This window comes from Sciurus carolinensis, chromosome 1 (assembly GCF_902686445.1).
Source record: "Sciurus carolinensis chromosome 1, mSciCar1.2, whole genome shotgun sequence".
Taxonomy (NCBI): Eukaryota; Metazoa; Chordata; class Mammalia; order Rodentia; family Sciuridae; genus Sciurus; species Sciurus carolinensis.
The window spans coordinates 115,815,190-115,838,579 of record NC_062213.1 but is presented as its reverse complement, the minus strand read 5'-3'; the positions used below and the strand labels follow the sequence as shown (position 1 = coordinate 115,838,579).

Here is a 23,390-nt window from a genome sequence, read left to right as displayed (position 1 = left end):
TTCCCCATCCTTTCACCTTTAGTCTATGGGTGTCTCTTTCTATGAGATGTGTCTCTTGCAGGCAGCATATTGTTGGATTTTTCTTTTTAATCCAATCTGCCAGTCTGTGTCTTTTGATTGATGAATTCAGGCCATTAACATTCAGGGTTATTATTGTGATATGATTTGTATTCCCAGTCAATTGACTCATATTTGTTTTTGACATGATTTGGTTTCTCCTTTATTTGGCTATTCTTTTAGGCTAGCGCCTCCTGTTGCTGATTTGCATCGTTGTTTTTCATCTCTTCCTCATGGAATATTTTGCTGAGAATGTTCTGTAATGCTGGCTTTCTTTTTGTAAATTCCTTTAGCTTTTGTTTATCATGGAAGGATCTTATTTCATCGTCAAATTTGAAGGTAAGTTTTGCTGGGTATAAGATTCTTGGTTGGCATCCATTTTCTTTCAGGGCTTGGTATATGTTGTTCCAGGCCCTTCTAGCTTTTAGGGTCTGGATTGAAAAATCTGCTGATATTCTTATTGGTTTCCCTCTGAATGTAATTTGATTCTTTTCTCTCGCGGCCTTTAAAATTCTGTCTTTATTTTGTATGTTAGGTATTTTCATAATAATGTGCCTTGGTGTGGGTCTGTTGTAATTTGTATGTTTGGAGTTCTATAAGCCTCTTGTACTTGGTTTTCCATTTCATTCTTCAGATTTGGGAAATTTTCTGTTATTATTTCATTGAATAGATTGTTCATTCCTTTGGTTTGTTTCTCTAAGCCTTCCTCAATCCCAATAATTCTCAAATTTGGCCTTTTCATGATATCCCATAGTTCTTGGAGATTCTGTTCATGATTTCTTACCATCTTCTCTGTTTGTTCCACTTTGTTTTCAAGGTTAAATATTTTGTCTTCAATGTCTGAGGTTCTGTCTTCCAGGTGTTCTATCCTATTGGTTATGCTTTCTATGGAGTTTTTAACTTGGTTTATTGTTTCCTTCATTTCAAGGATTTCAGTTTGGTTTTTTTTCAGTATCTCTAACTCTTTATTGAAATGATCTCTTGCTTCCCGTATTTGGTCTTTTAACTGTTGATTGGTGCGATCATTTAATGCCTGCATTTGCTCTTTCATCTCCTCCTTCAATGCCTGCATTTGCTCTTTCATCTCCTCATTAGCTTCCCTGATCGTTTTAATTACGTACATTCTGAACTCCCTTTCTGACATTTCTTCTGCTCTGCTGTCATTGGGTTTTATTGATGTAGTATCTAGGTTTGTTTGGGACATTTTCTTCCCTTGTTTTCTCATAATGGTCAGTTGTCAGTGGGACCCTGAGATATTGCAGTTTTCCACTATTGGCTTATAGTGTCCCAGTAGATTTCCAGTGTATCACCTCCCAGCCTTCAGTAGCCTGATGTCTTGGAGGAATCTGATAAAGCAGCTCATTCGAAGAATACTGCCCCTAGCCCCCTACTGGTTCCACGTTTTGGAACTGGCTCTGTGCGGAAATGCTCTCACTATGGGCCTGCACCGTGCAGCTGGCCGTGTGGGAAGAGCCCACTGCCGGAGTGTGGAAGACTACCTTGGGAAGACTCAAGCTGCCCTGCCCGGCTCTGCTAAGCCACCTCTATCTGGGCCTGCCACCCGGGCTGAGCTTTACCCAGTGGGCAGACTCACCCGTGGCTCCACTTCAGTCCGAGTCTCTCAATGCCTCCCCTTCTTAACTCCTGGGTTCTGGAGCGACCGGGGGTGCAGTCTCCCTCTAGGCCGCCATCTTGGATCGCCCCGTGAAGAGAGCCCGCAGCCGGAGTGGGCAGTGCCGCCTGAAGAGGTCTCCTGCTGCCCTGCCCTTATCCCTGAGGCTGACTGCAGATCGAGGCTCTCCGCTGGTTCTTTGCAGGAGTACACTGCACTGCAGGGGCTCCGGGACTCGGAGCGTGCTCTGTTCAGACAGGCTCTCACTAGCGGGCCAGTTCCGTTCCGAGAACCTGGAGAAGCTGGCTGTGTGGGCGGGGCCCACCGCCGGAGTGCGCAGGACTGCCTGTGGATGACTCTAGCTGCCCTACCCGGCTCCGATAAGCCACCTCTATCTGGGCCTGCCACCCGGGCCGAGCTTTACCCAGTGGGCAGACTCACCCGTGGCTCCACTTCAGTCCGAGTCTCTCAATGCCTCCCCTTCTTAACTCCTGGGTTCTGGAGCGACCGGGGGTGCAGTCTCCCTCTAGGCCGCCATCTTGGATCGCCCCGTGAAGAGAGCCCGCAGCCGGAGTGGGCAGTGCCGCCTGAAGAGGTCTCCTGCTGCCCTGCCCTTATCCCTGAGGCTGACTGCAGATCGAGGCTCTCCGCTGGTTCTTTGCAGGAGTACACTGCACTGCAGGGGCTCCGGGACTCGGAGCGTGCTCTGTTCAGACAGGCTCTCACTAGCGGGCCAGTTCCGTTCCGAGAACCTGGAGAAGCTGGCTGTGTGGCATAAAGTTTTCATTTTTGTCATATAATCAGTCATTAGAACAGTAACTAGTCCTGTTAATTACATATAATCATGTGAATGATTACTGACCCTTGTGTCAGAAGATATTATAGGTATTTTAGTGTAATTTTTTGATATAAAATACTTTACAAAAAAATTTTTTTGTAAAGTTTATTAATTATTACTAAAACGTCCTAACAATCTCTAACAAACTATATTGATTTCTGTAGATTTGTGCCGGTTAGTTGAAATGTGCATTTAAGTTTTTTAAACAATCTATTCTAGTACCTTAATATGCCCTAAAAATTCAACATTGTGATTTTTTTGTGTTCCCCTATAAATGTGGAATCACATATGAAGATTAATTATTGTGCCAAAGATGCAATAAGGATTAGCTGAAAGTGGTTGAATACGGTGTGGCTTACTGGACATTTAAAGTTATTTAGTGCCTACAGATGAATGAACAAGATACTGCTAATGAGTCCTCAAAAGGGCAATAAAATACCAGTTGCCATACTTCACACTTACATTTCCAAATGATTCCCATTGAATTAATGGTAAAACAAATTTTAATTTTATTGTTTTTACCATTTAACTTTTAGTACTATGTGTAGTAATAAAGTAATTTAGTTTCACCTCTGCATTGACTGCTACCGCTTTTTAGGTATAAAAATATTTCCTATAATACTCCCACTGGAAAAATGTCATGTAGAATTTCTATTTAATGCCTCAAATTCACTTTATTCTCATAAAATCATACAACCAGCACAGGTGAATCATTTTCTGTTCACCTCTCTTTTATCCTGAAGATAATTTCATGTTTCTGACTTGCATGTGTGCTATTTGTCTCAAGAGAAATTAAGACAATTTGGGATGAAATGATACTAGTGATAAATTTCCTTAAATGTGGACTGTAGTACTTCTGAAGAGAATTTTGCACTGGACTTACATACATCCAAAGTTAGTGTAGTAAAAATGGTAAATACTATTCTATCCTTTCATTGAAAATATATCAGAAGTTCTTTTTGGATATTTATATATTATTTCATTTAGATATTTTATATCTTACTTCACCCATTTAAGAAGAGTTATTTTCACACATGGAAACAAATGAAGATCAGAATCATTTTTTTAAATGTATGAGCAGAGATGTGACATGAATCTTTTCAATGCATTCTCCTACTTCCACATTTGGATGAAAAGTCCTCCTGAGGTCCTTCCAACTCAATCTCTCAGAGGAATATACTAAACATAGAAAGCTTAACCTCTGAAAAATGACTATTCACAGTAGTTGTAGCCTTGGTACATAAAACACTTTAAAAAAGAAACACATACATGAAATACAAGAAAAAATGGTACATAAAACCAGTTAGCAGAATATCACAGAGAAACAATATGATCTTCAATATTACAGAAACACAGTAATATTCTATTGTTTTGTTTCATCAAAAAATAGATCAAACAGAATTTAGAGTTTTTCCTCCCAATCTTTTTTAAAAAATTGCAAGAAAAATTTTGTCAAAGCTGCAATGAAAGGATTTAAATATTTTAGGCCAAATGATATCCATTTTAGCAGAGTTAGCAGATACATTTTTTTAAATGAAAGTTCAACAATCAGTTGGCAATATTTTCCATTCATTAATTTCTAGATTTAGAACATAAAAAAGGAATTGTGAAGTTAGAGGTATAAGTTCAGGTTTGATTTTTTTTTTTATTTGTTTGTTTTTTTGTCAACATTTTTGCTACTCTGACCAAAAAAAAAAAAAAACTGAAAAGAACAATTTTAGGGGGAAAAGTTTATTTTGGGACTCAGGATTTCAGTGCTCTCAGTCCATAGATAGCCAGTTCCACTCCTTGGGCTCAAGGTAAGGCAGAACATCAGGGTGAACAGTGTGGCAAAGGAAAGCACAACAGGGCATGGCTGCCAAGAAGTAGAGGGAGAGAGTTCCCCTCATGGATAAAATATAAACCCTCAATGACCCGCCCCTCCAGCCAAACCCTACCTACATACAGTCACCACCCAGTTGTTGGGACTAATGACACGTTAACCAACTCAGGCTGACTCCTTACTCCCTGGTGGGTGAGCAAGATCAAGGCCTCAAAGGTGGTTTCAAAAGTTAATGACGATAAATTGAACCACTGTCAGGGATTGGTTAACAACAGTTCCATGAACGTGATCAGTTCGTGCTTGCCATATAGTCCTATGGGACTCTCACCTGAGTGAATCTCCCCATGTCTTGCTGACCTTTAAGCTGATTGGTTCCCGCCTAGCCTCCACCCTACATAAAAACTGTGTGACTTCCTCAATAAACGAGTTCCTGCTGTGACTGGTCTCCCTGACGCGTCTGATTGTCCTCCGCCCGGAGGGCTGGGTGCAGGCTGGGTGCAGGTGGTCAGTTGGCCCTACCTATCCCGGTCTGGCCTTGTTGAGGAGTGTCCCCTTCCCTTGTCACTGGTCGAGAAGAGCAAGGGGGCTAAAGACTCCAACACCCAGTTAATCCTTATTGGGAGATTAACACACTGAGTAGGCTGAATCATTTATAACTCAATCATCTCTAAACTTTCTTGCATTTTCTCACACATGAGCTTTTGTGACATACCTAATCTAAACCATAATAGGTTTGGACTCTGGCATTGGTTTATTGCAATCCTTGTAATATTTCATATCTGATTGTGAAAGGTCCCCCCATGCCTGTCCCACCCATTTTGTTTGCAGTGTTTGTTTATATAATAAGGCTAGCATCCAAGAGTCCCCTTCCGACTATAGTGTTTCATGGTCCTCTACACAGAGTCAGTAAAATTTGAAAACCTTCCCAAGTAGAGAAAACCTTCTCTTCAATGCAGTCTTCCCTTAATTAGATTTCTAACCTCTACTGTGTTGATGATTTTATCTATACTACATTATGATACCGACCACAAGCTAAAGAAAAGGACTCATGAAAATGCTTTCAAGTTTAAAAGAACTGTATGTATGGCACACTGCAAATAGTTATAATAATATGAGGAAATTTTTAAACTTTTGGGCATCTCTACTCTGAACTGAATTAAATCACTCTTATATGTGGATCTGGAATGTACCCCAAAGTCTCATTTTGCAAGTGTGATTCCCAATGCAGCAAGGTTCAGAGGCAGGGCTTTTAGGCAATGATTAAATCATGGCCTAATCAATGGATTGATCTGTTGGTAACAGAATGGACTACTGAGAAGTGACACTTAGTTGGAGGAATTTGGTCACTGAGGAAATGCCCTGGAAGTGTTTATCTTATTCCCAGTCCCTACCTCTTCTTTCTCTGGTTACTGGCTTCTATGAACTGAGCAGCTTTCTTTCATCAAACCTTTCTGTGATAAAGTTCTGCTTCACTTCAGGTGCAAAGCAATGGAATTAGCCAAAATGGACCAAGCCTCTGAAATAGTGATCCAAGACAAATCTTTCCTCCTCGAGGTTTTCCTTGTTAAATATTTTGGCCACAGTGACAAACTAATTAACACAGTAACTTTAATATTCTAAAGTAAAATAAGTAAGCCATCATCATTGATCACTAAGGACAAATGAATTACTTCAAGGAAAAAAACTGAAGAGTCCATGGGGGACCTTAATAGGGGAATCTGACTTACCAGTAAATATTTGCATTATGGAAACAAAATATCAATGTAGAAATCCAATAGGAATTAGATGTTTCACAGATTGTGTAAAGTACACATAATTATAACATCCTGGGTTATAAATTCTTCACTGCACAGAAAATTAATAATATTAGTTAGCAGACTGTCTAAAATTCTAATAGCAGGTTACGTTGAAGATTATGGTATCTTTGTTCATGAGAGATGTTGTTCGCAGTGGTTATAATTTCTTCCATAAATATTTCACCAGTAAACTCACTTGGCCTGCTGCTTAAGAACAGGCTACGAAGATTCACTGTATCTGGAATTGGATAATAATAAAGTGTACACTATCAATATTCCTTTTTATAGTAGATTGTCACATGTTATAAGCAGTATAGAGATTTCTTCGAAATTGCAATATATGGGTGACATAAGTTGCTCCCAATTTCTCTTCCACAGTTTTTATAGCTTTGCTAAGTTAGGATTGTTAGTGATCATCTGAAATCACAAATCTGGTGTCATATACCCAATTATTTTGATTCCTTAGGTTTTTAACTAGAGAGAGAAAAAAACTTTGTTTTAAAAACGTCTTTAATAAAAAATATAAATAACTAATACAAAAATAAAATATGGACAAATGAATGTATCCTAGAGTCATCAGAGAGCAGGAACATAAATGGAGTGTAAGTATAAGGAAGATGTGCCATTTAATTTTGCCTTGAAAGTTTGTAGAAAAAACAATCTTTGGAGCATTTAGATTTAAAACACAGATTTTTATAAAGAAAAAATGCAAAATTATTTTAAAAAATAAAGATGCATTGCTCAGGAGCCCTAGCTTAGATGAAATGGTGAAAAAAATGTGAACTGACCATGTGATGTAACCAAATTCTGTAAGAAAAAGTATTAATATTTTTTAAAACTTGCTGAACTTCAGAACTACTTAGGGTAATACTTTATAACTATTTATAGCTGGCTCCAATTTCTAGGGATTCAAATTATATTGGTTAGAGGTTAGAACTTGTCAATTGAAATTTTTTAAGTTGTCCTGAGATTTCTGTGTGCACGTAGGATTAAAAAGTTACACAGATAATGGAACAAAAGGAAAAATGTAAGGCATGAGAAATTAAAAACATGAATGGAAAACAAAAATGTGAACATATTATAACTTGATACAGGTTTTGGCTATGCCCTTTGTATCTGCACAGCTGAAATACTGGTATCATTTACAGTAACAAATAAAAAGTAGGCCCAGCAAAATGTCTGGATTATGGTAGGCAATTTATATGAATTTAGGAATTCATTGAATAAAATATTTGTTAAATGGGTCATTAGAGATAAAAAAAATTTTATGTGAAGAAAAAAATTCATTTGTGCAACTTGAGGTAAAACTGTGACATCCTGTTTATTTACATGAGCAAGCATGGAGACACAGTCACTGCAGCCATGAGAACATATGAAGTATGTAAGGTAGAAGGTGCATGGATAGAAGTGATAGCTAAGAAATGGTCATTGGTGTCTTCCTGCAGGAGGACAAGGTAGAAACTGGCTAAGAAAACTTCTGTATAATCTTTCTTCTATATTTCCTGAGTAACAATAGCATGATGATAATTTCCAAAATAGGAAATATCACAATAAGATATTATCTATTTTAACCTCCAGATCCTCCATTGAATTATATGCTCTTTGATTACAAGTTGTTCTTCATCTACATGCTTCAGAAAATTGAGAACAAGTAAAAAGTATTTATGGATATTAATTACATCTATAAATAACAGAAATCTCTTCCCCAACTCTGAATATAGAATATTAAGCTACCACTTCCATTTAGTGTCAAATAGTGAAATTGAAGTTTCAATTAGGCGATAACCAAAAATTATTTTAAAATCTAGATATTTAGGTAGGACAAACTCACAGGGTGGTTGAATAATAATTAATTAGGTATTTTTTATTGAAGGATTATTTCACTTTAGTAATTAGATATTTATTATACTTCAATATTTAAATGTGTTGACTCACTTATTACACAGAACAATGATTATACTAATTTTACTCAAAAATTAGAAGTTAGCACTTCAATAAGTTTCACAGAATCATACAAATTATGCATGCAAAATGAAGCTAAAAAGATGACACATGCAGAAAATATTTTTAGAAAGGAATCAGAGAGACTGAGAGGGGAGAGGAGTACAGTGATTGACAATGAGACATAGTACCTTTGTGGCAAACACAGTTCTAAGTTTTTAAAAATATCATCAATTCATTTAATACTCAGTTATCCTAAAAGTCATAACTGTGCTCATACCCTTTGTGTAAGAGAAAATGTGAGCACACATTTCAGATATTTGTCCAAATCCACAGACTTAGAGTTGCATGTTGTAATTCCAGTCCTCTGGTTCTGCAGTATGCCACCTGAAGGAAAAAAAAGAGTGGCTGAGAGCATGATGTCATACGTAATTTTTAAAAATTGATGCAAAAATGGGTTGGGTCATCAGGAATTCGTTCATGGTTTGAAAGTGTACTTATATTCAAATTCTTGGGAAAATGAGCCAGACGGTAGAATTTTTATTAAAGATGGCTAATAATTAAGTGTGGAAGATCACAAACCATTGATTTAAAAAACAGTAGTCAAAAACATATTGGAGATATTGAGAAGCCGGTAACGTAAATGTTGATGTTCTGTGTTTACATAAAGTAAAAAAGCTTTACTAATGAAAAAAAAATTAAAACATTAAGGAGAGTAATCAAAAGTGTGAAAATGCTTTTGGAAGATACAAATGTAACATAAAAAAGTAAACTAATTGGACTTGTAAAGTACAAAAGAGAGAAGTAGAGGGGAAATATTAAGAGTGGTTTTTGATGCTGAGAATCTCTTATTGCCATTAACCTAGGTCTCCATGATGAAGGTGTTGAAAATCTCAGGTATGTCTGATAACAGAGAAACAGAAGTACCGTGGTATAAATGAGCACCATACTACAGGTGCATGCTTTTTTTCTTATTATCCAGATACTCAAGTGCAGTTGGAAAAAATACAAGATGATATAGAAATGGTTTGAAACACTAGTTGAAGTTCAGAAAAACTTTATGTGAAAACAAGTTATTTTAAATAAACAAGATCATAGTATATATTTGTGTATTTAAATATATTTAAACATTCAATATATTGAGTTTCCAAAATTATATGTTTATATCTTCATGTTTCTTTTTTCCCTTTAATTTCAAGGATAATTTCTTCCTACATTCTATATCTTTTTTTTTTTTTTTTTTTTTTTTTTTTTTGCGGTGCTGGAGTTTGAACCCAGGGCCTTGTGCTTGCGAGGCAAGCACTCTGCCAACTGAGCTATCTCCCCAGCCCCATTCTATATCTTTTTAAAATATTAAATAGTTAACAGTGTAAGAGGAATGACTGGACACTACATAGGTGCTGGGAGAAATCCTGGTTCTTGACTGGCAGCAGTGAATGTCTCGCCCAGCTAGCTCAGTCGCTAGATCATGGGACTCTTAATCCCAGGGTCATAGGTTCAAGCCCTATGTTGGGTGCCAAAATGTAGTGCCACTGGGAATCAGACCACCAGGCTCCTATACGGGTTTCCTTGGTAACACTAGGTCAACTTGGGGCAGTTGTTTGCTTCTCTAGGTAGGAGAAGCAGAACGCTCCTATCTGCAAGTTTACACACTTGAGACATTCCCTGCTGCCAGCCAAGAACTAGGATTTCTCCCAACACATATGGATATGTGCTATATTCTGCTGTCATTCACTGAACCTGGCAGGAGAGGAGGAGATATCCCTCAGGTAGTTGGGCTGTACTACTTAACACCAAAACAGCCAAGGCAGCAGGGCAAGAACATGTAGTTTCATACTTTATCATCTACAATGTGTGCAATGGAAATTAGCTAATAAAGTTGGATCCCCAACATACAAAAATAGAAATGTATGTAATTACTTTATACTTAGATTAAAAATTAAAGTTAATTTTAGTCACAATATGTTGTTAATCTGTGGAGTAGTAGGAATAAGAGTTTACCAAATAAATTTCATTAAATATGTAGGATTTTATAAAATTAAAGTCCTCTAGCTAAGAACAAAGTTACACAATAGAGGTTGTATGTCATGTATGGCTATGCTGGATGTTAATAGTGTCCCAAAATGCAGATGAGACCTTAGATTCATTTCTAAACACTGGGATGTAAAATCACAACCTAGAAGAGGAAATGATCCACAAAAAGAAGGAAATTTATCATGCCATTCTATATTTCCCTGATGAACTTGCCTCTTCTCCTGGAATTTGAACTTAGTATATAGCAGGTCTTCAAATTGCATCCAAAAAACCAATATGGTGCTTTTAATAACTCAAATTCTGCCCAGTATCTGAAATGGAGACACAGAAAGTGGTACCTAGGATCCCACTCTTGTTTTGACCAAAAGATGTGTATCTCAAGAGTTGTATGTATTGAATTCCATGTGAAATGTTATCATAAAAACGAACTTCTTTTTGATTTTTCTTTCTAAAGATCTCCTCTGGTGTGACTAGAGAGCAAGATTACTTGGGCATTTTGCTGAATGGAGATAACAGCAGAATAGTCACAGAGTTTGTGAAGGTTGCATGAGATCTTATAAGTGCTCATCGTGGTGTTGTTCATCAGGTTCATTGTGCTCTCTGTTCCACTGACGAGCTTTGTGAATCTTTACAATACCTTCACTCAGATTGAACTGCTTCTAAATTGTGTGAAATGACAAAAATTCCAAAAAACTTGAAATGTCTATGACTTAATAATTCTAATTGTCTGAAATATTAATCAGACAAAATTTTTATGATTCATTTTTAATTTGAAATAATTGATGATAAAGAAAGAAAAATATGCTGCAATCAGGTATAAACTAATAGGCTTTGTATACCAGTACAACACATAGACTATGCCTTTCTTATGCTGACATAAATCCTCAATGAACAAGAGCAGCATCAAGTTGAAATTGTGTTAATATTACATTTTATGATAAGAAAGTAAGCCCTGGGTTCATTATGCACATAAAATATGTTTCCGTCAGCACATGTTCTGCCTACGCAAAAAACTAAGCACCTTAATTTTGATCCAATATAGGTCATAAATCTGAGAAAAGAGGTTTTAAATTTACTTTCCTTATCTGGAGGAAACTCCCCAAATTTGTATAACATTTCCTAAGATCTACTAATATTAAAACAATGTTGATTTACCATTAGTAGTTATTTACAACTGCTTATAAATATCAGGAAATTTAACCAAAAGTATAAATATTTTAATATTGTTGAAACTCTATGTATGTGAATTCTCATTTCTGCAATTAGAGGAGATTACAATTTTTAGAATACATACATTTGTAGTATTTGGCACCATTTTCAGTAGATCATTTATAACCATTAACTTCATATAGTACAGTTTAGCTTAGATATTTTTCTTTTCCCTCATTCCTTCCCCTCTTCCTCCCTCCTTCCCTCCTTCTTTCTTTCCTTCCTTAGTTCCTTCCTTTATTTTCCTTTTTCTTTTTTCATTTTTTGCAATTCTAGCCATATTTAAAATTCCAAATCAAATTTGTGTAATAAATATTACAAAAATCATATTTTCCTCTACTCATGGTTTCCTAATTTCATTGTATGTAAAAAAAAATTTAAATAGCTAAAATTCCCATCCATGTCCATAAATCTCATGTTAAAGACATATAAAATAAGTAGTAGTATTAGACTGTAACTGAAAAGTCAGAGCACAGAAAATGAGAAAATTCACTTAGTAGAAGTTAATTTTATATATTTAGAAAATATAAAAGAAGCTACCATTCACTAATAATTTTCTTTCACATCATTGTAAGCCCTCAAAGAATTGTGTGAATTTGTCACAGCATTTTATAAATAATAAATATTCTATATAAACTATAACTATTATTACACAGAAGCCAGGCAGGTAGATTAAATAAGCAATGTAGACAAGTATAATTAAACAAGTAAAATGATAAAAATGGTATGTTTTTGTATAAAGCATTTCCAAAAACAACTTTCCACGAACTTGGGACAAATTTAATTAATGTGCACATTTAACAGAAATGTCCTGAGCAGATAAAAGTTCACAGATACTGTGGATGATGCAAAGTAACATAATATAAAGTAGCTAAGGTTATTAAAGAGCTATCTAAAAGTAACTGTTTTACCAAAAGGCAATAATACACTGAGATAGTTTGGATTTTGAATATGCCCCCAAAACCTATAAGTTAAAGACATGTCCGTAGGGCAATTATTTGAGGATCACAAAACTTATGAGAAATGGGGCCTAGTGGGAAGTTGGTCATTGGGTGCATGCCCTCAAAGGGGACTGTGGGAGCCCAGTCTGTTCCTGTTTCCTAGCTTTACTCTCCAGCCACAAGGTGGGTGGTTTTACTTCACCCTGTCCTCCTGCCATGATGTATTGCCTTGCCAGTGGTCCAAAGCAATGGGGCCACTAGATCATAAAGTGAAACCTTTAAATATGTCACCCAAAATAAGCTTTCTGTCTTCATGAGTTAAGCATCTAAGATATTGGTTATAATAACTGAAAGATGGCTATCAAATTAAGTCTCTTTTGGGTTTTCGGAGCTAATTTAATAAGGTGTTTTGATGTTAGCCTTAAGCTATTAGTAGGAGTCACTAGAGTTTATTAAGTGGAAAATGCCCAGATCTTTCTAAACAGATGTAAAGTGTCTGAAGAGAAATAAACAGAAATAAAATAACATGTTTCATTTGAAAACTATGACTTTCATTACATAGAAGACAGAAAGTAGATGTCATGACAATAATATACGATTCTGAAGGAGGTGAAAACAATGTGAATCTTGTTTGTCAGTTTGCTACAAAATTTAAATGTTAGCTTATAGGTAAAGGGGAAACAGAAAAAGGATTTAAGCAATAGTATAGCAGAATCAAATTTATTTGAAAAAATTATTTAATATTTAGAAGATGCATCAGAAAAGAAAAAAAATCAAAAGCTGAGATCGTGTAAGGGAATAGTATACTTATCTGGAAGATGAAGAGCAAACCAGGATAATAATGTGAATCTACAAATGCAGAGTCAGTGGCAGCAACACAGAATTAATGAACATCCAAATGTTGGAGTGTGAGGTAAACTTTAAGATTGAACCCCAGGACTCCAGCTTCTTAATCAGATGTATGAAAGGGGATGGTATTATGAAAAAGAGAAAAAAATATGAGAGGAAGTAGAGATTTACACTGAGTTCATCAAGTTTAAGAGTCAAATCACTTAAGAAGTTTGGTTTTTGCTTATTGTTTGTTTTAGGTATGACCTAGGATGAAGTTTCCATAATAGACATATATCTAGGAAGCTCTCATCTTATAAGTGGTTAGGAAAATTGTAGCATTGTTCCATATGGATGTTGATGATAGGACTCAGAAAAATATCTTGAATATTGGGAGAAAGCAGAAAGTCATTTATTCATGTAACTACATTTATAAGTACACATATTTACTTATGTGTATATGTATACATTTGAAGTCTGCAGAGTATTTGCAAAAATTCCAATTTTAAGTGTATTTAAGTAGGTAGGATCTGCATTTTTCTCATTGTCCAAGGCATACTGCATCTGTTTAGTTTTACTTGTCTACATTACTTACTTTATCTGCCTAACTTCTATATAAGAGATACATTATTTACTAAATATTTACTATGTACCAAACAATATTATGTATTATAATAATAGTTACAGTGAATATTGAATGTTTATTATTTGAATAACCTTGTGATAAATTCTGACAACTCTTCAAGGTCTTAAAATGATGTGCAAACAAAATGATACTAAATTTTAGCTACCTTTATTCTGTCAAAAATAAAATTAACTTCTGCTAAAGGCATTTCTACTAACTACAGTAACTAAGATAATTCTACACTTAGATTTCTAAGCTTAAATTTTATTATACTAAATAAACCATTGAATATGCTATTTTATTTTTTCAAAGTGATAAGCAAAAGTTAGAAGTTTAATAGTTAATAATATGACTTAACCAATATTTTCCCCAGTACTCCATTACTTTTTCCATTTTTTTCTCTGCCTAGACAGTTTCTTATGCCTTTAGTTTCTGTTCTCTATATGCACGACATAACTTTATTTCAAACAAAAGACTCTCACATAGAAATCTAATGTGGAATATAGCATTTCTGGGTCATTTGAAGTCAAAAGAATCATTTTTACACAGTGAAGTTATGTCAAAGCAACAAATCAATATTAAGTTATTAAATACCTGATTTTGAATATTTTGCAATGCTAGTTAACTTGAAAAACATATCAATGAAAAATGTCTTTATATATTATTGAAATATAGCAAATGAGATAATGATAAAGACAAATTAATTTTCTTTTATTATCCTCATATAAAATAACCTAAAATAATTCCATTACAATATTCTTTCATGTAAGGACTGAAAAATAATTTTTATTAATTTCATTTATTGTTCTTTCTTATTACTGAGCACCATGACTGAAATGTGGTAGATATTTCAATAAATTTCTTTGTTGAATTAAGGAAAGGTGAATGGAAGAATTAGTTCTAAATGGATACATTATGGATCCAGATAGTGCTAGATCTTAGCTATTATTCAAATAGACATGGCCTCATCGTTTGTAACAGCTCAGTTCACAATAGCTAAGCTACGGAACCAACCTTGGTGCCCTTCAACAGATGAATAACAAAGAAAGTGTGGCATATATACACAATAGAATATTTCTTGTCCATAAAGAATAAAATCATGGCATTTGCCAGTAATGGATGAAACCAAAGACTATTATGCTAAGTGAAATAAGCCAATTCCTGAAAATCAAAGGCTAAATGTTCTCTCTGATATGTGGATGCTAACACACAACAAGGAGGAAGTGGTGGTAAGAATAGAAGTTTATTGTATTAAACAAAGGGGAATGAAGGGAAGGTCAGGGGAATTGGAATAGGAAAGACAGTAGATTGAATCAGAAATAACTTCCCTATGTTTTTATGTGAATGCATGACCAGTGTAACTCCACATCATGAATGAAAAGTTATATTCCATGTATGCATAATGTGTCAAAATATACCCTACTGTCATGTATATCTAAAAAGAACCAATAAAAATTTTGAAAAAATTACACAGAAACTGAAAGAAATGTAAGTGTAAAACAAAACATTGGTTTTACTCAATGAATTTGAAAAGCTAGATAGAAAATAATAGCATGTGGCACAAACAGCCCTATGATATGCATTCTACTAGATGAGAGACAGCACTGTTGGGTTTGGGTTGAAACTGAAACTAATGACATGCAATAGGCTTTACCCTGGACAAAGTTGATGTAACAAAAGCAAATAACTTTGCATAGTGGATAACTCGTGATTACAGGAACGTCTCACATTTGTACTACCTGTGGGACAGATGCTCATTTTCATGAGACAGATAAATTGGAAAGTCAAGACAAATTCATTTAGAAAATCTATCATCTCTGGGCTCTTCAGCTTGGATAACTTGCTAGTCAGTTCTTTTAGTGGTATACGGATAAATCCTAGTCTCTAGTTCCACTGTATTCACAAATAAAACTTATTCAGGACTTGATAAACAATTTTAACTGTGAAGTGGGGAATATGTTCCTTTGGAGATCTCCTAATTTGTACTTTTACCTACAAAATCAGTGTGTGGTCATTATTAGCCAGTAGCAACACCAAGCCACGTTTAGTATTGATTTTCCTGGTGTCTTTTAATTTTAACTAATTGAGGTGAAATTGACATTCAAAAAACTGGTGGTATACACTACTAAAACCATAACCATAAAAACTTCATAGGAACATGTCTTTCACCCCACAAGTGTCCCTCTCACTCATTTTACAGCCCCACCTCAGAGCTAAACAGTGTATTTTTAATCACTATAGGTTGATATAAATTTTCTAGAATATATATTTAAAGAATTAGGAAGTATACTTTTGTTCTGGTTTATTTCACTCAGCTTAATTATGTTTAAGATCCATCATGCTATAACTTATACCATTCATTTTTTAATTCCTGAATTAATATTATAATTTCTAGAACAAGCAGTTTATTCATTGGCCTATATATGGGCAATTGTGTTGTTTTTGTTTTGAGGCTATTACAAATGAAGGTGCTGTGAACATTCTCAGATAATTCCTTATATATTTTAACTTCTCTTAGTTAAATACATAATCTAAATACATTAGTTAAATACCTAGGAGTGGAATGTCAGAATTATATGGTTGGTGTTTAAAAGTGGTATTTTATTAATTCAACAAAATATCACTCAATGCCAGTCATTATTTTTATCTATTGCAGACACAGTGAAGATAATTACATTCTTATGTAAAATGCAGGTGATAGTGCATTGCACCTTGTTTTACATTATTTATTTATAAGACATTGAATGTTTCTTAACTATAATAGATTAATATGAAGAGAGAACAGGGATAAAAAGACAAAAAAAGGACAAAAGGAATTTTTCACTCAGAATTAAAATAATTCCAAAAGGAACTAATTAGGACAAGGCTGTTTAGTTGTTTTTGTTTTGTTTTTTGTTCTTTTGTTTTTTTGGTGTTTTGATATCTTTATTTATTTCTAAGGTGGGGTAATACTCAGACAGCATGAAATAAGAAAATTGAAGGACTAGATACACCTAAATTATCTCCTGAAAATTCATGTATATGAGAGCAATATCAGTAAAAAGTGGTTTAACATATTCCATATCTGAGGTACAGAAGTAAATTGTAGTTTGACTACTGCCTAGGCATTTTGAAACTGTTAGGATAATGATGTAATGTTAATTTTTTTAATTGCAAAGATATTTGTTTTGAGTTCATATATAACATTACTTCACACTCTTAGATGAATTGGTCCTATTACTATACAAACCAAGATGGTACATATTACTAGTTGCCAAGAATTTTCAATTACATACTACATTTGAAAATTTAAAATCATGTCATTTAAAATACATTATTTTGATTTTTCTTTTATTTCTATTAATCCTTTCTTATCATTACACTTATTAGTTTTCAGTTTCATTATTATTAATTAATAAAATTATATATTTGTATTTAGAAAAATTCCTTCAAAACTAATTTTGTGAAATTTTAGAAAAATGCATAATTGTTAGTATCAGAATTGTTTTTCATATTAAACCACTCCATATTTCTTCTGAGGATAAATATTTAATGAAAGAGTTAAATGTCACTTCTAAACTTAGTACATATCTGTAGAAGGAAAAATACACTATTTTGACAGAAATCTTTTTAGGACTATTATGAAAAAACTCTGGGAGATATTTCTTAAAACTGTGATTGCAACATTCCTGCAGGATCCCATTTCTCACAACACTCTGTTATTCTACTTCCAACCTCCCTAATTTCACTGGGAAAAGAACACTTCTTCTAACCAAGAATTTCATGGTGTTCAAATGTTACCACCATCCATTTCTATAACTTTCAATCGCTGCAAAATACCTTCCCCTAATGGAACGTGGGAAGCTCACTGCTCTTTAATGTACTTATGCAGCTCTGCTCTAAAAAGGGCTTCTATCTGCATATTGTTATAGGCAGTTTGAGGTTTATCTTGAGAGCTATTTTCAGCTCAAACTTCACCAGAGGAAGTTCTTCACATTTGCATGGTGTTAGTTGTTGCATCATGTCACTCAACTATCTCCAATGTTCAACACCTAAGGAATGATGTCAGAGTGCAATGCCACCTATACATAATCAGTAGCAGTATTTTTATTAGATAATAAATTAAAATGTCTGAAAAACCATATTATTTTCTGACCTGCTGTAATGAAAAGTCAATTTAAGAAATTATTGTCTTTCCACAGAATTTATTTATTAAAAATAATACTGCTCTTTATAAGTGTAGATCTTCACCTGCATAAATTTCAACAATGAACAATTTACAAAGTAGTCTACTTATGTTATTAGATACATCACAGTAAATATCTTAATACATGAATTTTTATATCTAAATATGAGGTACCCTCAAAGTTAGGTTAAAAACATAATGAATATACAGTTTGTAATAGATTAATGCAATTTATGTTACTGTTAGCACTGTTAAACATTCACACATTTTAAGTTAGAGGTTAAGACTGTAGTTGCTAAAAAGCACTTGTAACAGAAAAAATAGACATATAATATATCTTATTATATCAACATAAAAACCAAGACAAGATGAATCAATCTGTAGGAAATAAGAAAGCTTATAACTTTCAGTAAATGATAAAACTCACAGGATATGTATAAATTTATTCAGAAAATTATTTCAGGTCAAATTAAATAAATTTAAAATAGAAATATTTTAAATGTTTTTCAGATACTTGGTTAGTTTTATGCCAAAGTATTTTATAGTTTTGAGGTTATGTGAATGGAATAGGTTTATTAATGGAATATAGGAAAGCTATTGATTTATGGCTGCTGACCTTGTATCCTACTACTTTGTTGAATTTGTTTATCAGTTCTAGAAGTTTTCTGGTGGAGTTTTTTAATTATCCTACATATGGACCTTGTTATCACCAAAAATATATATTTTAACTTCTCTATTTCCTGTTTGTATTCCTATAATTTCCTCTTCTTGCCTGATTGTTCATGCTAGAGTTTCAAGAACTATGTTGAATAGGCATGGTCAGCATGGACTCCCTTGTATTTTTCCTGATTTTAAATGAAATGCTTTTGATTTTTCTCCATTGAATATGATGTTGGTCTTTATAATGTTGAGGTAAGTTACTTCTCCCCCTAGTTTCTCCAATGTTTTAAACATGGATGGGTGCTGGATTTTCTTGAAGAATTTTCCTGCCTCTATTAAGATCTTATGAGTATTATTTCTAATTTTATGAAAACTATAGAGCACTGAAGAAAGAGATTGAAGAAGACCTTAGAAAATGGAAAGACCTCCCATGTTCTTGTATAGGCAGATTTAAGATTGTCAAAATGGCCACAATACCAAAAACATTACACAGATTCAATGCATTCCCCATCAAAATGTCAAGGACATTATTCACAGAACTAGAAGAAAAAAAAGTTCTGAAGCTTATTTGGAAAAAATGAAAGGCCCAGAATAATCAAAGATATCTTGAACAAAAAGAGTGATGCTAGAGGCATCATAATACCTAATCTCAAATTATACCATAGAGCTATAGTAATAAAAACAGCACAGTATTGACATTAAAACAGACATGAAGGTCAATAGCATAGAATAGAAAACACAGAGACTGTCTCATAAAAATATGGTCAACTGATACTCAACAAATGTGCCCAAACCAAGTTGAAGAACACATAGTCTTTTAAACAAATGGTACTAGGAAAACTACATATCGATGTACAGAATAATGAATCCATGTTCCCATCTTTCACCTCAAACAATTTTAGAAATTCAAGTATCGGTGTGCATTTTAAGTAGAAAATTTAAAAAAAAAATAAAGGCTGGGTGACTGTTGGAGATATGGAAAGAATATTTATTGAATAATTATATAGATAATACATGAAGAAAATCTTCGCTCTAAATTACAATATTTCAAAGACCTCTGATGCTACTGTTTATCTATTACATATTTATATGTGTATGTATACTCTGGAAAAATCAGTGCCAAAAAGGCTATGATGGTCAGGTTGCAGCAAAATAAATCTATGAATAATTGTGATTAAAAAGAAAAAAAAAAGAGCAATGAAAGTTTAGACAATGAATGAATTACTGTAAGTGAATAAGTGAATAGCTATTTTCTTATTCCTGTGGTTTTTTGTTTTGTTTTGTTTTTTATAGTTTTCCTATCTGGGACAGTCCAAAGAATATTTTTTTGTTGTAACTTAAGTAGTTCTTAGTTATTAAGACCAAAAAGAGTTTAAGAGGCAGAATATTATCCTTAAATCTAAATATTTTGAATATTTTCATTTTTATTATTGTGTCTGTTTCACTATTATATATTCACCACTTAAATATCTCTGGCATAAAATATTCACTTAATGAGGGAATAACAAATCTACAACTCTTTTTTTCAATTATGAAAATTAATTTGAAATAAACATCCTTTCCAACTCAAATATAATAGAGATCAGTATGGAGAATTGTTAATGTGAGTAGAAAGAGGGAGGAAACAGATACTGTCTGTCCTCTATTTAAGTGAGTTAGCTGGGTTACTGTGGAAGACGGGCTATACTGTGACTCCCAGTTCTGCCCATAGTCTGGTTTGAAGTAATCCTCTCTTCTGAATGTGGGATGTACTTGTGATTTCCTTCTAATTAAGAAATACAAAAGTTGATGGAATGTTATCTTATGAGTGCAACTTATGGCTAGTCAACTGTGTCATCTCTATTCCTCACTGACTTAAAAGAAATCAGCTGCCATATATAGAGGGTCAAATGGTAACAAGGTGAAGAAGTTCTCAGTCCACCTATTGACATTCAGTTCAAGAGAAATTGAATCCTACTGCCAGGACCTTCATGGAACTTAATTCAGGAAACTGGATGAGGGGTGATAGGTGATTAGAAAATACGAACAGACACACAAAGAGAGAAAAAGTTGGGGCCAGGTGGACATTACACTCTGGTGGAGTATAATGATAATGAGTCTGCTCAACATGTTTATTATATGTTATACCATAAAAAGATTTTATTGTGAGAGAATTTTTTCAAAGAACTCAGAGGGAAGGACAAACTTCTGTGCAGCCCAATTTTAAATGTCAGCTTGTGCCCACAATTCTCTACCCCTAGGGAGCTCAAGTCAAGTACTTGACCTGAGGTCAAGGGTAATTCCGTGGCAGGCACAGAACCTCCTTTAGAACAGGGTGTCACTATAGCACTGGGCGATCTTTAATCTGCACTTTTGCACAGAAAAGTTCCCCAGAGAAGTATGGCCTGTTGCAGGACAGCTAGGACAAAAATTCAGTCACTGCTCCCAATATCCTACCAACAACCTTGTGAGTTTGGAAGCAAGTCTCTTCCCATGTGAGTCTCAGAAGAGAAACAGTCCTTATTGACACTTAGATTTGTAACCTTGTGAGAAATCTTGAAATTGTCACGTTTCTAATCTATAGAAATTGAAATAATATGTATTGATTGTAGTTGCTAAGTTTATATTAATGTTTTGTGAAGAAATCACAGAAGTACACTCAGACTCTTTAAGGTTTCAGATTAAAAATATGACTCTCAATATTTACACAAATAGAAGTGAGCTATCATAATTGTTCTAAAAAATCAGCTATTTTTTAAATTTTCTATAGACAAAACAATGGATGAACAATTTTGATCCATTCAAGTCTTTTGAAAGTAAGAAGGAAATGACAATCATTGACCATATGTTAGACATACACTTTAAAAATAGTGTCTCTAGTTTCTCTTTGAAAAAAAATTTAATAAGGCAAGTTAATCCTCTATTGGCATTATTTCTTTAAATGAAAACTAAAATTATTAGAACAATATAGTAGCATATTTGCCTTAAAAATAAATGTATGTGTGTGTACATGTATAATCACACATATATGCATGCATTTACATATGTATTTTTATTTTTCCAAATATCAAATGTAAATCCCAGACAAACATAGGAAAATATAGCAGACATTGCATTATGTCATTAAAAGTTTGCTTTAGGAAAATATCATGGATATCCTACAGAGAACGGAAAATGTATTCTAACTTTTTTTTTTCTAACTTTTTTTTTATTTGGGTTTCCTTTCTTATTAATTGATGTCTCTCTTATAAATGTGTTACCCATAAAACTATATTGAATTATGTTTTTAAGTGGGTCACATAATTTGATTCTGTAAGGTAAAAATCTAAATTAGACTACTAATAGGAAAACTGAGAACTAAATTTTATAATCCCAATAGGGTTTCTTTGTCAGTCAAAATATTGAGCAAGGAATTTATAGCTGCCATGATAATAGATAATGAAATATATTAAAAAGAGTAGTGTGGGTTAGCTATTAAAAGAATAGCTGAAAGAGGCACACATATAAAGCCAGTGTAAGAAAGCATTATGTTCATGTCATCTGCTTAGAAATATTCACTAATTAAGAATCCCCAATTTAATTTTTCTGTTTTCCTAAGGGTACATAGCATTTACATATTCCCAAAAGATCAGGATATGATACTGAATAATGAACAGGATAATTTTTGTTTGTTCTAAAGTAGAGTAAATAATTACTATAAGAAAAGTTCCACATTTTATTACTATCAATACTATTTACATAAAATGAAGTATCATTATTTTCCCTTAAGATATATTAGATTTTTAATTTTTTAAAATTTCCATACACCAGTCATAATTATGAAGGTGAGAAAAATGAATAAAAACTTTCATTTACTATTTTAAAATAAAAGGTTCCTTTTATATATTTATCTTTTTAGAATTATATTGCAAATAAAATTGCAAAATCACAATTTTAATCACAATTTTAAATTTGCTAAGTATTAGCAAATTAAATAATCAAATGAAGTCTGTTTTTTATTAAGGAATAATACATGCAAGTTTTTTTGAAAAACATAAATCTGTGTTCTTTATTACAAAATTATTAAAATATGAAAAAATTGAACTGCATATTACTTATTCAATGTTGGATTTATTAAAAATTAAAAATTAGGCTTTTGAAAAATGCATCTAAACTGGTTTTAAATGAGAATACCAAAATAATTGTTACAATACTTTTGTGAAGCATGTTATAAACCTTGAGTTCACAGAAACAGACATTAAATAGGAATTAAGTTACAATAATGGCAATGAAGTGTTGCTGAAATAAATTTAATAGAGTTAAAATATATCTATTAAATTTAATAGTCTTAGTATGAATATACACAGAAGGAATTTCATTTTCTGTATCAAAACCTGGATGGAAAAATGAAATTATTTATTGAATTAATTATTAATTAACAGATTATTTATTCATTGAAATGTACAATTGAAAATCTATCTTCTTAATTAAGCAATATTTCTTTTAACAAATGCATTCACAAAATTTTATAATTTGTTATTCTAATATTTGGTCTATAACAACCTTCTCATGTTCAATAATGACTAAATCTAATAGAGTTAAACGTAGTATGAGATTATAGATGTGTATTTGCATCACAGCTAATTATGTCCTTGCTATGAAGTCATGGGTAGTTATCACTCTTCACAAATGTTTCATTGTATGAGGTTTTGATGAGAAAATGCCCAACTTACATTGTATCCTCTCCCACCTAGACTGCTGCAGCACAGCAATATCTTGAGATCTCACCTATTTAAAATCCTGAGAAGTAGCTGGGTGATCCATTGCCACACTCTTGCCCATCCTGGGTTTCATAGCCACACCCTGGATCTCCACTGACCAACCAGTCTCACAAATCCCTGCTT

General features: G+C 33.5%; 1 non-coding gene across 1 annotated transcript; it reads left to right on the top strand.

Annotated features, from left to right (window-relative positions):
- Window positions 1–9,509: 9,509 nt before the first annotated feature.
- Window positions 9,510–9,582, top strand: Trnak-cuu (transfer RNA lysine (anticodon CUU)). Its single transcript has one exon. It is a non-coding gene; the product is annotated as a tRNA-Lys (tRNA).
- Window positions 9,583–23,390: the final 13,808 nt, after the last annotated feature.